The sequence below is a fragment of the Miscanthus floridulus genome, chromosome 8, assembly GCF_019320115.1.
Source record: "Miscanthus floridulus cultivar M001 chromosome 8, ASM1932011v1, whole genome shotgun sequence".
Classification (NCBI taxonomy): domain Eukaryota; kingdom Viridiplantae; phylum Streptophyta; class Magnoliopsida; order Poales; family Poaceae; genus Miscanthus; species Miscanthus floridulus.
In genome coordinates this window covers 157,378,178-157,391,229 of record NC_089587.1, presented here as the reverse complement: position 1 = coordinate 157,391,229, position 13,052 = coordinate 157,378,178, and the positions used below count along the sequence as shown (strand labels likewise).

The following is a 13,052-nucleotide window of genomic DNA, read 5'->3' as shown; positions in this document are numbered from 1 at the left end:
ATATTACTAAGGAAAATTAAGAATAGAGCTTTTCTTCCTTCATAACCGGACCCTACTTGCTCCTATATTTGGGGAGTGGACTACAAAGGACTCAACAGCATGTCTACCTCCTTGAGTTGATGCATATCCCCACCTCTCTTGTGGGGTCTAAAGATGTTCTTCATTCCAACCTTGGTTGGAAGCCATCTTCTCTACAAGAGTTGTTGTAGCTAGGATTGTGAGTGACAAGAAAGCACCTCCAGCAGCAACATCCATAGTCTCATGGGTACTGTTGGTCAATTAAAGGTAGAAAGTTTGCATGAGTAGCCAATTTTCCATCCCATGACGAGGACATTATGTAATGTAATCATGAAAATGTTCCCATGCCTCAAGGATAGATTCATCATGTTGTTGCTGAAAACTTGAAATTCTCCCACGTAGGGCATTGGTCTTACCCATGGGGAAGAACTTGGCTAGGAAGGTAGTGGAGTAGTTATCTCATGTAGTGTTTGTATCCTTGTTGGCATAGAACCATTTCTTCAGCTTCCCCTAGAGTGAGAATGGGAAGAGACGAAGTAGTATGGCATCTTGGGTCAATCCTTTGATGGTGAAAGTGCTACAGATCTCTAGGAAGTGTTGGAGATGTGCACTTGCATCTTCATGTGCCTTCCCACAAAACTAGCTTGCTTGCACGATGTTGATGAGAGTTGGCTTGAGCTCAAATCTATTATCTCCAACATTGACTATTGGTCCAGTATGGATGCTGGCTGTAGTTGGAGAAGAGAACTCATGGAGAGTATTGTTGGCCATGGCTTAAAATTCTAGTGTTAAGCTTTGCCTTGTTTGGTTGTCTTCTAATTCTAAAGTTGAGACCTTCTTGAGTTTGGCTCTAGTTCCCCTGATTAATGCTTATAGATCTTCAACGTAGTTTGTTGAAAGATCAAAACTAGTCATACATAACCCTGCATAAGATACACAAGAAGACAAAACAAGGGTAAGCCTGTTTGAGTAGAGGTCAATGGTTATCTCGATCACATCAATAAGTATAAGTTTTTCAATACTTCCTTTGCCAAGCTACCTTCTCCGACAATGGCACTAGAAATGCTTGTTGACATTTCTTAACATCACTACTAAGAACAAGGTTATGAATTTAATCCCCAGCAATGATGCCAAAAATGCTGGTTGGTAATTACTTGTGACTTGAAAGAATAAATATATGAAAGAAAAGGATCTATAAGCGCATATATAATACACCATTGTAGCACTTCACCTGGGAGTATTCCAGGTATCGTTATTTATATTTTTACCATAGGGAAGGTCTGGCATGGACATGTATTGCTAACTTATACCATTGATGGAGAAGTAAACCATAACCAATTTCTACTCACAACAAGGGTAAGTCATAGGATAGAATATGTATATGACAAGTATTGATCAATGATAAATCACTCAGAGTACTCCTTTCTATGGCATTAGCATGGTTAAGAAGAATATTAGAGGAATAATTCCTAAGTTATTCCTAATTACAAGTCAAAGCATATAATGATTAGTGCAATTACACCTAATAATGATGGCTAAGATCAACTTCATATCTACACATAAGGGATATTACTAAGGAAGATTAGGAATAGAGCTTTTCTTCCTTCGTAATCGGACCCTACTTGCACCTATATTCGGGGAGTGGACTACAAAGGACTCAACAGGAGTGTCACATCCGTGATCTACCACATGACCTAAAATATAGGGTGTATCCATAGGTAAACAACGTATAAGCACCACACTTACACAATGTCGACCACTCACACTGTGTACTTAAGAGTGAGCGCTATACGAACTTATGCATAAATATAACGATAATCTTGCTATAATAAGTATATAATCAAAGTAGACAATGAACATGATAACTAAGAACATAAATGAGAGGAACACTAATGTTGTCATAACAATTGTAGAAAACATATAAAAGTAATGGATATACAAAAAGAGAGGGGGTACAAAGATTATACCAAAGCACACTCTTGACAAGATCGAGAATCCAAGCGAGACCTGCTTGCCTCCCTCTAGACCTAGACAAACTAGCTATGCCCTAGAATATGGTGGAGCTCTGAGGATGATTAGAGTTTCTGCCTTCTCAAATGACTTATGCCTCCATGGGGGGTGGCTGGGGCTGGTATATATAGGCCAAAGTGTCCATCATGAGCCCTTGGATCAAACTGACTTAAAGGATGGCGTAGATGCAACCTAGGAGGCGGTGGAGAAATGATATTGCGATAGAGACCGACATGTGGGTCCTAGGGGGCCAAGCGGCCTACAGGTGGGGCTAGCCAGCCCCACCTGGCAGCATCTTGCTGTCTGCTTCGGTGTGGAGTCTTAGCCTTCACTTGGGTCTTGAGCAATTGAAAGATAGAACGATCAAGTTAAGCACTATGTCTCAAGTTCTTTGCTCAACCATTATCCTAGAGTTTTTGTAAATTTTCAAAATAAAACTTAGAGCTTCCATTGTATGACACTCTCATCTCTCAATATATGTGGTATTTGTGGATCATCACCAAGGTAATAGTGATGTTATGCCTTTCTCTTCCTACAACTAAGACTTATGTGGAGCTCATAGGAGTGGAAAATAGCATGAAAGGGCATACTTGCAATGCATATATTGTAAAGTCAAACCTCAGATCCAAAGAGAGTTAAGTCATACAATCAAATTAAGATGTGCATGTGTATGGATGTATATGGTGGACATATATGGTGGCTAACCTAATTCTATGCTCCTTGAAAGCATATCTCTCTTTTGGAACTCAGAAAATACTTTGCAAGAAAACATGGGCTATCTTATTTATCTCTTTTTTTGTTTTTTCTTTTCTTTTCTTTTAGGTGGGCATCTGAGTACCCATTGTTTTCAATATCTTAGACACTTGTCCATTTTTTCTCACTCTTTTTTTTCTTTCTTCTTTTTTTATGAATAACTTTTGCATAGCCCCATGCTTCTTTTCTGCAACACAACTTTTGAGAGATAGCAACAAGAACTTGGAGCATTTATTTGGTGGATAATCCTATGAACATGTTTTTAGTGTTTTACTCCCAGTGTAGGAGTAAAACATTTTTGGGTGGATCTAGATGGCATGTTTTTGCGCCTACCCCTAGTGTAGGAGTAGTGCATATATGGTGGTGTGTACGTGATCTTGATTTTAAGAGCATGACAAACCTCTCATAAGGGTCAACAAAGCATGACTAAACTCAACGCAAACAAGCAACATATATGATTGGAAGTTTTCCTAATCTAAATAACATATATGGCTCTGGTAGGAATTCAAGCTTTGTCATACAGGAGCTCATCATGTAGTATTTTTATGTTTTTCAAAAGATAAATCTTTGAAACTTTAGTATCACTTTAAACAAGGTAAAAAGCAGCTTTGACCTTCTCACATCATATATGTCAATTACCTAGACTTAGATCAAGCATATGCTACCCATGAGTTTCAAGTTCATAGTAAATTCTTATATAAAAATAGTCGTATCCAAAACTCAGGAGAATTCAAGACTAAAAACTAGGTACTTGAAAGGAATTACGATAGAGCAACTATTCATCATTTCCATTACAAGCGATTATCCTCAGAGTCCATTTATTTAGCTCTTAAAAACAGAAAACTAGACACACACTTTTTATTTTGTTTTCTCACTTTTAAGATCACACTCTAATAACATATAACTAGATAAGACAACTTTTTATTATTTTTTAGTTTGTTATGCATTTTTTATTTCTTTAGCAAATATATAGCAAACTTAAAAATAGTAAATGGAAATAAATACTTATCTAGATACATGGGGGATGCTCTTTCCCCAAGCTAGATGTTGGCGTGGTCGAATGTTGAAGTTGAGTGATTCTTCTCAGAGCAGATTTGCCAGTAGATGCCCTTCTCATCCTAGGATAGAATGAGATGAAGACAACCGGGTGAACTTACTCTTAATCTTTGTGCATCATCATGCAAAATGCCAACAAGAATACCAAAACTCGTGGAACGGATTAGGATAAGGGGTTATCGATCAGCCATTCGGAGATTAGTCATTCCTAAGGTTTAGAAATATTTTTGTATTGGTAGAATCTAGCAGGGTGTCTCTCTACTATTTTTTTGTATTTTCTAAATTTATGATATGCAGAACAGAAAATATGTATGCATGGTATTTTTAATTTTTATGCCACCACAATGAATATTCCCATGGGTATTTACACCATAGACTTATTCACATGGGGCTTGGGATCTATAATGCAATGATGAAATGCAGTCATGAAACTTTTTATTTTTCTTTTATTAGCACAATGTAAATGAAGAAAAGTAAATATGCTAAAGTGAAAAGAATTCATGGAATGCTAGAAAGTAAATATGGATAACTACTGATGTTACCTCCCGATGAGGGTTTGGATTTTTAAGTTCTCCGAACAAGACTTTTCTCCTATCTTGCTCATTCTTCGGGTGCATCTGTCGGTCCCGGAGATGGAGACTTTGATGGTTGCACCTCTAGTGATGGTGACTCTAATGTTGCCACCTTTTCCTTCCACACCTGTCTGGTCTATGGACTTGACCTTGGCAGAGTAGGTTCATCTTTCATGGGTTCTTCATGTTCTTGCTTTTCATCCATTGGGAGTTGATTCTTTTGGTGTCAAGATGATCGACGTCTCGTAGAGAGGTTCTTCTTTGGCTGCTCAAAAGTGGTATAACTATTAAAATAACAGCATACCTTTTCTCTAGGGAATTGGTAGTGGACTTGTCTAGATCCAACATAGATGATCACGTTAGTGGTATTGAGTAATGGTCTTCCTAGGATGATGGGTGTATCATCTTCTTCTTCTCCCATGTCCAGAACCATGAAGTTGGTAGGGGCACAATGATCATGTATTCTTACCATGATATCTTTAGCTATCCCCTCCAGGAATTGAATTGATTGGTCTACCATCTACAATTGTATGTATGTAGGGAACAAAGGTTCATCACCAAATAAGTATTCATACATTACCTTGGACATTATATTGACACCCGATCCAATGTCGCAAGAGGTCTTGTGGAAGATTCTTTGTCCAATGGTACATTTGATCGTTGGTACACCAGGATCATCCTTCTTGGCAAGGAATGGTGAAGTGAGGAGGTGGTCGTACTCTAATCGGAGTGTGTTGATCATGTTGACTGATTCTTCTAGTGACTACCTGACCTTGTTCTTCCTCCTTCTCTGGTTGTTTTTCTTCTTGGTCACTGTTGTTTCTTCAAATGAGTACGACGTCTGCAGATGTCTAAGAGATTGCAAGATACGATTCTTGAAAGAAAATTTCTCCTTTTTATCCTTGATTGTGAAACAAATCTTGGCACTATCTGCATAGATGATTGGTTTCATGGTGCTTAGGAAAGGTCCTCCCAAGATGATGGGTGCCCTTTCATCTCCACCTATTTCCAAAACCACAAAGTCTACGAGAACCTATGATTGTCCCACTCGAATAATGGCATCTGCAAGGACTCCCTTGGGATAGCAGAGTGACTGATCTACAAGCTGCAAACACATATTTGTATACAACAAAGTATCTCCATTAATTTTCTCATAAATTACCTTAGGCATGATGTTGACACTCGCTCCGAAGTCACATACAGCTTCTTGGAAAATGTGAGGTCCAATGGTGATGGGGATGACAGGTCTCCCTAGATCACTCTTCTTGTCTAGTAGGGAATAATCTATCCACCTTCCCATCAATGGCTCCATGTAGTTATAACACCCCAGGTGTTTGTCACCAGTTAAGCAATGGGTTTAAGCTCAACCTTGACATGTTAAGTGGTGATGGAGATGTTAGGTCAAACATATGAAAATGAGCCACCACTTAAACTTGGACCATGGACCATTGCTTACATGTTGCCTTTTCTAAAAAAAGTATGCTTGTGTAATGCTGGATGTACTTGTTTCATGTGTCTCGCATCAATATCCATCTATATTGATCCATGAAAAAGTTTCATGAAGTTTGGAATCAAAAAGTCACATGAAATGATAAGTCATATCTTTGCATGAATTGCTTTATCAAGTGGATGGAAACCTATGAAGTCAACCAAACCTTGGTACCTTGCTCAAACAACTCTACTTGCACTCATGAACAAAAGTTATGAAGGGTTCATGTTGAGCAGGTGGCCAGAAAATGCTCCAATAGATCAAAAAGGGTGATTTAAGCTTTATAGTGATGCTACTTTGACTTGGTTTGAACTGCAGCTTAGAGTGTTTGCATGGTAGTGGAACCTAAATAAAAGTTGGATTCCATGTTATGTACAACAAACTTTATGTTTGGACCAAGAGCCAGATCAACTTGGAACTAAGTCAAACAGAGGCTCGAAAATTGATACAACGGTTGTTTTCAGACTTAGAATTTTTCTAAGTCTGGAATTCATCGTCGTCGCCATTGGCATCTTACGTTCTCGTGATTTTGTTAAGCAAAGTGAGCAGGTCCCAAAATAAAACTTGGAGTATACATGATGGAGAAGAGCATGATGAAGATGACACTCAGTTGACTTCATTTGGCCCATCAATTTTTGGAGGTTGTTAATCGTCGTTAATGCACTGACACTACCATCTTGGAGTGTCATTAACCGCTAATCTATTGCCCCAATGGCTATGATCCCTTAATAAAGTTTGTAGATCATCAGAAGTGGAACAATTTTTATTCAAGGGCCATAGCCCAGTTCAGCACGCAAGCATCCCTATCACGGCCTCCAAGTTGAGCACCGCGACGTGCGCCACGTGTTCGACGAAATGACGTCATGGCAGCCATGCACCGAAGCGCGCCCTGCCATGGCTGACGCGCATCCAAGCTCTGCGCCACGCGCTGCCGAGTGCCCCTGCCCCTCAAACCGAGCGCCCGAGCGGCCCTCGCCTCCTCTCTCGCCTCTCCATCGCCCCTCTCGCTCTCCAGCGCCTGCGCGCATGCTTGAGCACGGTTGTGCCATGGCCACAGCAAGCTCGAGCAACTATGCTGTCCTCCTGCTGCTACCACTGGCTAGGCTATGGCCTAGCGTAGTCCACGGCTTGTAGCGGCCTTACAGCTCGCCGCTGGAGCCACCTGTGCCAGCTAAAACCACCGTCCGCTGCCGCCCTTTTCCCACCGTCGCCAAAGCCGGCGGCTTAGAGCCGCTGCTGCTCGTGGTCAGGACAATTCTGGATGCCTCTATTCGAGCTATGCCCCTCCTTTGGTGCGCACAGGACCCTTCTTCCCCTAGCGCCACCTCACGCCGACGGCAGGGGCTTGTGCCGGCGGAAATCGGCCGTGCCGAGCTCGTCGCCTGCTCTGATTCACGACCAGGGACTTCGCGCTTGAATTCGAGAAAAAGGAAGGTTCTTTCTGTGAAGTTGTGACACATGTGAATAGTGCTCTGGAGGACCTCTTCGCTGACATTTGATTTATATTTTCCGTAGAGACCCCGATGCAAGATTTCAATTCCTTTTCTCTGGTTTTTACAGATTTGAATGCTCCACTTTGAAAATTTGTAGTAATTTGTAGAAAAATCGTAAAATAGTAAATGAGGACTTTTTGGAATCCTTGTGAAATTATCTATGCACTAGATCTATAATATTACATGTTTTAGTTTAAAGGTTTAGCTGTAAAAATAGATTTATGCAGTTAGGTTTTTAATGCTAGTTGTATTTGTCTTTGTCATAACTATAGTTCTTTTGCTCAAATAAATGAGAAATTTTTATGGAGTGCTCATAAGGTGATTGTTGTTGTCTGGTAAAAATGTCAGAAGTGTAGGATTTATATTTTTAGAGTTATAAAAATAACAAATGTACTGTATTGCTTTGCTCCTATTCTGAATAGTCCTGCATGTTTGAATTAATTGGCTTAGTTAAGTTATGAATCATGACTTCATGATAATACATGGGTTGTAGTACTTTTAGTAAGCTTTTCAAAAAGCTAAATATCATGTTTTGTCGTTAAGTAGATCTTGAGTTATACTTGCTTAAATCTCTGTGGCTGTTTCTGCCCAAACCCAGAGAGGGTTTCCTTGTTCTTATTGTGGGGCCTTCTTAATAGTAGAATTAGCTTGAGGTGTTTACAACAAAGTTGTTTATAATTTGACAATATTTCTAAAAAGTCTAGAACCACATTTATTGGACATGTATAACTCCATTTATAGCTGTTTAAAGTGGCATGTCAGTTTCTGTCTATGTTTTGGACAGAGATGCAATTATTGGATTAATTGACCCTTCTAACTGTAGAATCATCTTAAGATGAGAATAAGAAAGTTGTAGGTAACTTCCTAAGATTTTCAAAAAGTTATGGTTCACCTTTGTTGGAGGTCTAGAACTCCAGTTATGCTTCTCAGAAATTCCTATCAGTTTTCTGTACCACTGCTGTTGGGTTGCATTTGCAGTTTTGCTTGTGCAATTATTTTCGTGCTGTAAATGATGTTTGCTATGGTTGTAGTGAATACAAAAGTTGTAGAAAATTTCATGATCTTTCTTGTGTTCAAATTGTAAGGCCATAGGCCTGATAGTGTAGGAGTTACATGACTTTTAAGTCTTCTATCGGGTTTTGATTGTATTCTGAGCAGATCCGAAAGATGCTAGTGTTTGATCTAGTTAGGATTTGAATGAGCTTTTGGTGATATTAACAAAGTTGTAGATAATTCATGTATCTAGATGCTGTTAAAATTTGGTGGTATTTGGCTTGGTGGTTTGTGAGTTATGCCTATTTAAAGTTGGGTTTCAGAAATGGCTGCTCTCTGTCAATTGTGGACCAATGTCTATAAATGGGTACATTTGACTTAGTTAGCTAGAGAATCATGCTAAGATAATTAAAGATGAATTGTAGAAAATGTCATAAGCTTTCCAGAATGTCTTGTTGCATGGCTATTGGATTTGTATAACTCTAGTTATGATCCAAACATGAAGCTGTTGTTTCCAGTCCAGAAATAGACATATGCTAGTTGTGGTTGTTTACTTCATGTGTTGCTAAGTGTGGCTTATGCCCTTGTTGTTGGTCAAGTTATGATACTTGTGACCTTGTAAAACCTGTGTCATGCTTGATGTGCTTGCTCTCTATAGTTAGTTGTGTGATGTTAGTTAAATAGCTATTGGTGTCTATATCTTGCATAACCTTGTGTTTGTCTTGAATGCTTATGTGATGCATCTTGTGTTACCATTCATCACATTCATACACATGCATCTTGCATCTCATTTAGGTACGCTAGATGAACCACGTGAAGGATGTGATGTGGAGCCAAACTCGAAGATTGGGTTTGGTGGATCTATCCCAAAGATGGAAGGACTAAGCAAGTGCTAGGACCGGAGATGTCACCAAGACGTTGCAAGCTAACTGAACTGACTTGTGTCGAATCCTAGGCAAGCCTCGGAGCATTCTAAGTCTCCCATGTCTTTACAAATACCTTGAGTATCTTTTATTGTTGATGATGCATTAAGTATAGGAATTGGTTGGAACCAATTGTTGCATTATATCCTTACCTTGTCCAGATAAAATCCTATGAATCCTAATTAAGTGTAGGATCGAATGATGCTTAGCTATGCATAGACCGGTAGAAGTCAGGTGATTTCCTGTCACCTGCGAGATGTAGGATGAGCTCTAGTCATGATTGGCTATATTTGCTATCATGAAAAAGAACCATGTGTTAATAATGAAAAGAGACCGGACGGGATGACGGTAGTGCAGCAACAAGGCATGGAGGTCTTGGGTGTGAATCTATCCCCGTCTATGTCGTTTAAGGACCGATACACTGTATGTCCTCATGTCATGTTGAACATAGCCTAACACTTAGCTGGCCGGATAAGTCGTTCTGACCATGAAGCTGAGTAGCTCAACTCAGGCCAGGATCCGTGGGGGTTGGATGCATTTTGGAGGTAGTAAGGATGTGTGGAGAGCCATTGGCATAAGTCCAAGGGGAGTCAGGTGCTTAAAATCCTACACTTCCTGGCAGAGTGGTTCTCTGAGAATGCAGGGCGGCCCGGACCCGTGTCTTTTCTTTTATTTTTCTCCTGAGTTGTACCAAAGGTAACTTGTTTGCGACCCTGACGGGGGAAGTAGGGTTTGTGTTAGGAATACCCCTCCAGCTGGATAGGAATCAATTCAAATCGCCGTCTCTCCCAGATAGTGAGAACTTGACTAAGCAGCGGCAACATATATTCACTAAATTTTAAGATATGGTTAAATGATGATGATGATAATGACAATGAGCTATGAAATACCTGATATGGTTATTATTGTTTGCAACTTAATCAAGTGATTGATTAGTATAGGTGCTAATTTAGATGATAGGTAATGGCTAAAAGTCACTGCTAGTACAGGTGAATAATGCTAATGGTTACTCAAGCTTTTATGCAAAAAGGTTGTCCAGCCAGATCCACTAAATTAAGCTATGCATGATCCTTGGTGTCATTTGTTTTGGTTTTCGACGGGTAAGTCTAGCTGAGTACATTCGAGTACTCAGGGTTTATCCCACCATATTGCAGGTGGAGTTCTCGGCCTGTGAAGATGGTGGCTAACCGCTGGTGGCTCGGTGATTCTATAGTTACTTCTCATCTATATGCTTTTGTTGGATGATGTCACTTATGCTAGCAATGTAATTTGAAAGCTATGTTGTTTTCACTAAGTGGTTTTGAAACCCAAACTTGTACTATTATTTGTGAACCCATTTGTAATATTATTTCTGCTGCAACCTTGTTATGTGATGTGTATTTGCTTAATCATGCGATCTTGGTTGTGATGTTGATTTATATAAGTGAAAGTATGCGCGTGTCAATGTGTTAGTAGGGATAGCCGTACTTGATCTTGTATAAATTGGGCAGTTCTATCACAGTAGTAGTAAGTTGCATTATGAATATTGACAAGATTTGTAGTTTCAAGATCTTCCGGCTACCCAAGAATCTTACTTTTTCGGATGGAGGAACAGCAACTGACAACTGAGCTATTTGTGATTCTATCATTTAATTAAAGCTATGCTGGTTCTTAATGGCAAAAGCAAAGCTATCCATTCTATTATTTATGTTCTCTAGAATCTTATCATTGGTAGCTACCTTCCTAGATAATCCCTCCATAACTTTAGATTGGTCAGCAATTAATTCTCTCAAGGGTGGTTGATTGAAGTTATTATAATTGTTAGCTTGAGGGTTACCTTGGTAATTACCTTGGTAGTTTAGCCTCTGTTGTTGGTTCCATCCTTGATCCTATTAAGGATGAAAGTAGTTGTTATTGACGAAGTTCACATCCTCAAGACTTTTAGCATAGTTGTTCCCTAGATGCCCAGTGTTGCCACACACTTTGCATGCCATGCGGGAATCATGAACGTGCATGACTTCTTGCTTCTCATTGGCTCGATCTTCAAGCTTCTTTATTAGTAGGTCCATCTTGGTAGATAGAATGTCTACCTCCTTGAGTTGATGCATACCCCCACCTCTCTTGTGGGTCTGAAGACATTCTTCATTCCAACCTTGGTTGGAGGCCATCTTCTCTACAAGAGTTGTTGCAGCTAGGATTGTGAGTGACAGGAAAGCACCTCTAGTAGCAGCATCCATAGTGTCACGGGTACTATTGGTCAACCTGTGGTAGAAAGTTTGCATGAGTAGCTAATTTTCGATCCCACAATGATGACACTCTACAATATAATCTTGAAAATGTTCCCATGCCTCAGGGACATATTCATCATGTTGTTGTTGAAAACTTGAAATTCTCCCACGTAGGGCATTGGTCTTGCCCGTGGGAAAGAACTTGGCTAGGAAGGCAGTGGATCAGTTATCTCATGTAGTGTTTCTATCCTTGTTGGCGTAGAACCGTTGCTTCAGCTTCCCTAGGAGTGAGAATGGGTAGAGACAAAGTAGTATGGCATCTTGGATCACTCCTTTGATGGTGAAAGTGCTATAGATCTCTAGGAAGTGTTGGAGATGTGCACTGGCATCTTCATGTCCCTTCCCACAAAATTGGCTTGCTTGCACCATGTTGATGAGAGCTGGCTTGAGCTCGAATCTATTGTCTCCAACATTGACTATTGGTCTAGTATGGATGTTGGTTGTAGTTGGAGAAGAGAATTCATGGGGAGTATTATTGGCCATGGCTTCAAATTCTATTGTTAAGCTTTGCCTTGTCTGGTTGTCTTCCAATTCTAAAGTTGAGACCTTCTTGAGTTTGGCTCTAGTTCTCCAGATTAATGCTTCTAGATCTTCAATGTAGTTTGTCGGAAGATCAAAACTAGTCATACATTACCCTGCATAAGATACACAAGTAGACAAAACAAGGGTAAGCCTATTTGAGTAGAGGTCAATGGTTATCTCGATCACATCAATAACTATAAATTTTTCAATACTTCCTTTGCCTAGCTACCTTCCCCGACAATGGCGCCAAAAATGCTTGTTGACATTTCTTAACATCGCTAGTAAGAACAAGGTTATGAATTTAATCCCTAGCAACGATGCCAGAAATGCTGGTTGTTAATTACTTATGACTTGAAAGAATAAATATATGAAAGAAAAGGATCTGCAAGTGCATAGATAATACACCATTGTAGCACTTCACCCGGAAGTATTCTAGGTATCATTATTTATATTTTTACCACAGGGAAGGTCTGGCATGGACATGTATTGATAACTTATACTATTGATGGAGAAGTAAACCATAACCAATTTCTACTCACAATAGGGGTAAGTCATAGGATAGAATATGTATATGACAAGTATTGATCAATAATAAATCACTCAAAGTACTCCTTTCTATGGCATTAGCATTGTTAAGAAGAATATTAGAGGAATAATTCCTAAGTTATTCTTAATTACAAGTCAAAGCATACAATGATTAGGGCAATTACACCTAATAATCACGGCTAAAATCAACTTCATATCTACACATAAGGGATATTACTAAGGAAGATTAAGAACAAAGCTTTTCTTCCTTCGTAACCGGACCCTACTTGCACCTATATTCAGGGATTGGACTACAAAGGACTCAACAGGAGTGTCACATCTGTGATCTACCACATGACCCAGAATATAGGGTGTATCTGCAGATAAATAATGTATAAGCACCACGCTTACACAATGTCAACTACTCACCC

The 13,052-nt window shown here is 39.6% G+C and overlaps 2 non-coding genes across 2 annotated transcripts; both read left to right on the top strand.

The window, feature by feature from the left end:
- Window positions 1-316: 316 nt before the first annotated feature.
- Window positions 317-423, top strand: LOC136478598 (small nucleolar RNA R71). Its single transcript, XR_010764321.1, has one exon. It is a non-coding gene; the product is annotated as a small nucleolar RNA R71 (small nucleolar RNA).
- Window positions 424-11,584: 11,161 nt separating this feature from the next.
- On the top strand, window positions 11,585-11,691 carry LOC136478714 (small nucleolar RNA R71). The gene has a single exon (XR_010764430.1). It is a non-coding gene; the product is annotated as a small nucleolar RNA R71 (small nucleolar RNA).
- Window positions 11,692-13,052: the final 1,361 nt, after the last annotated feature.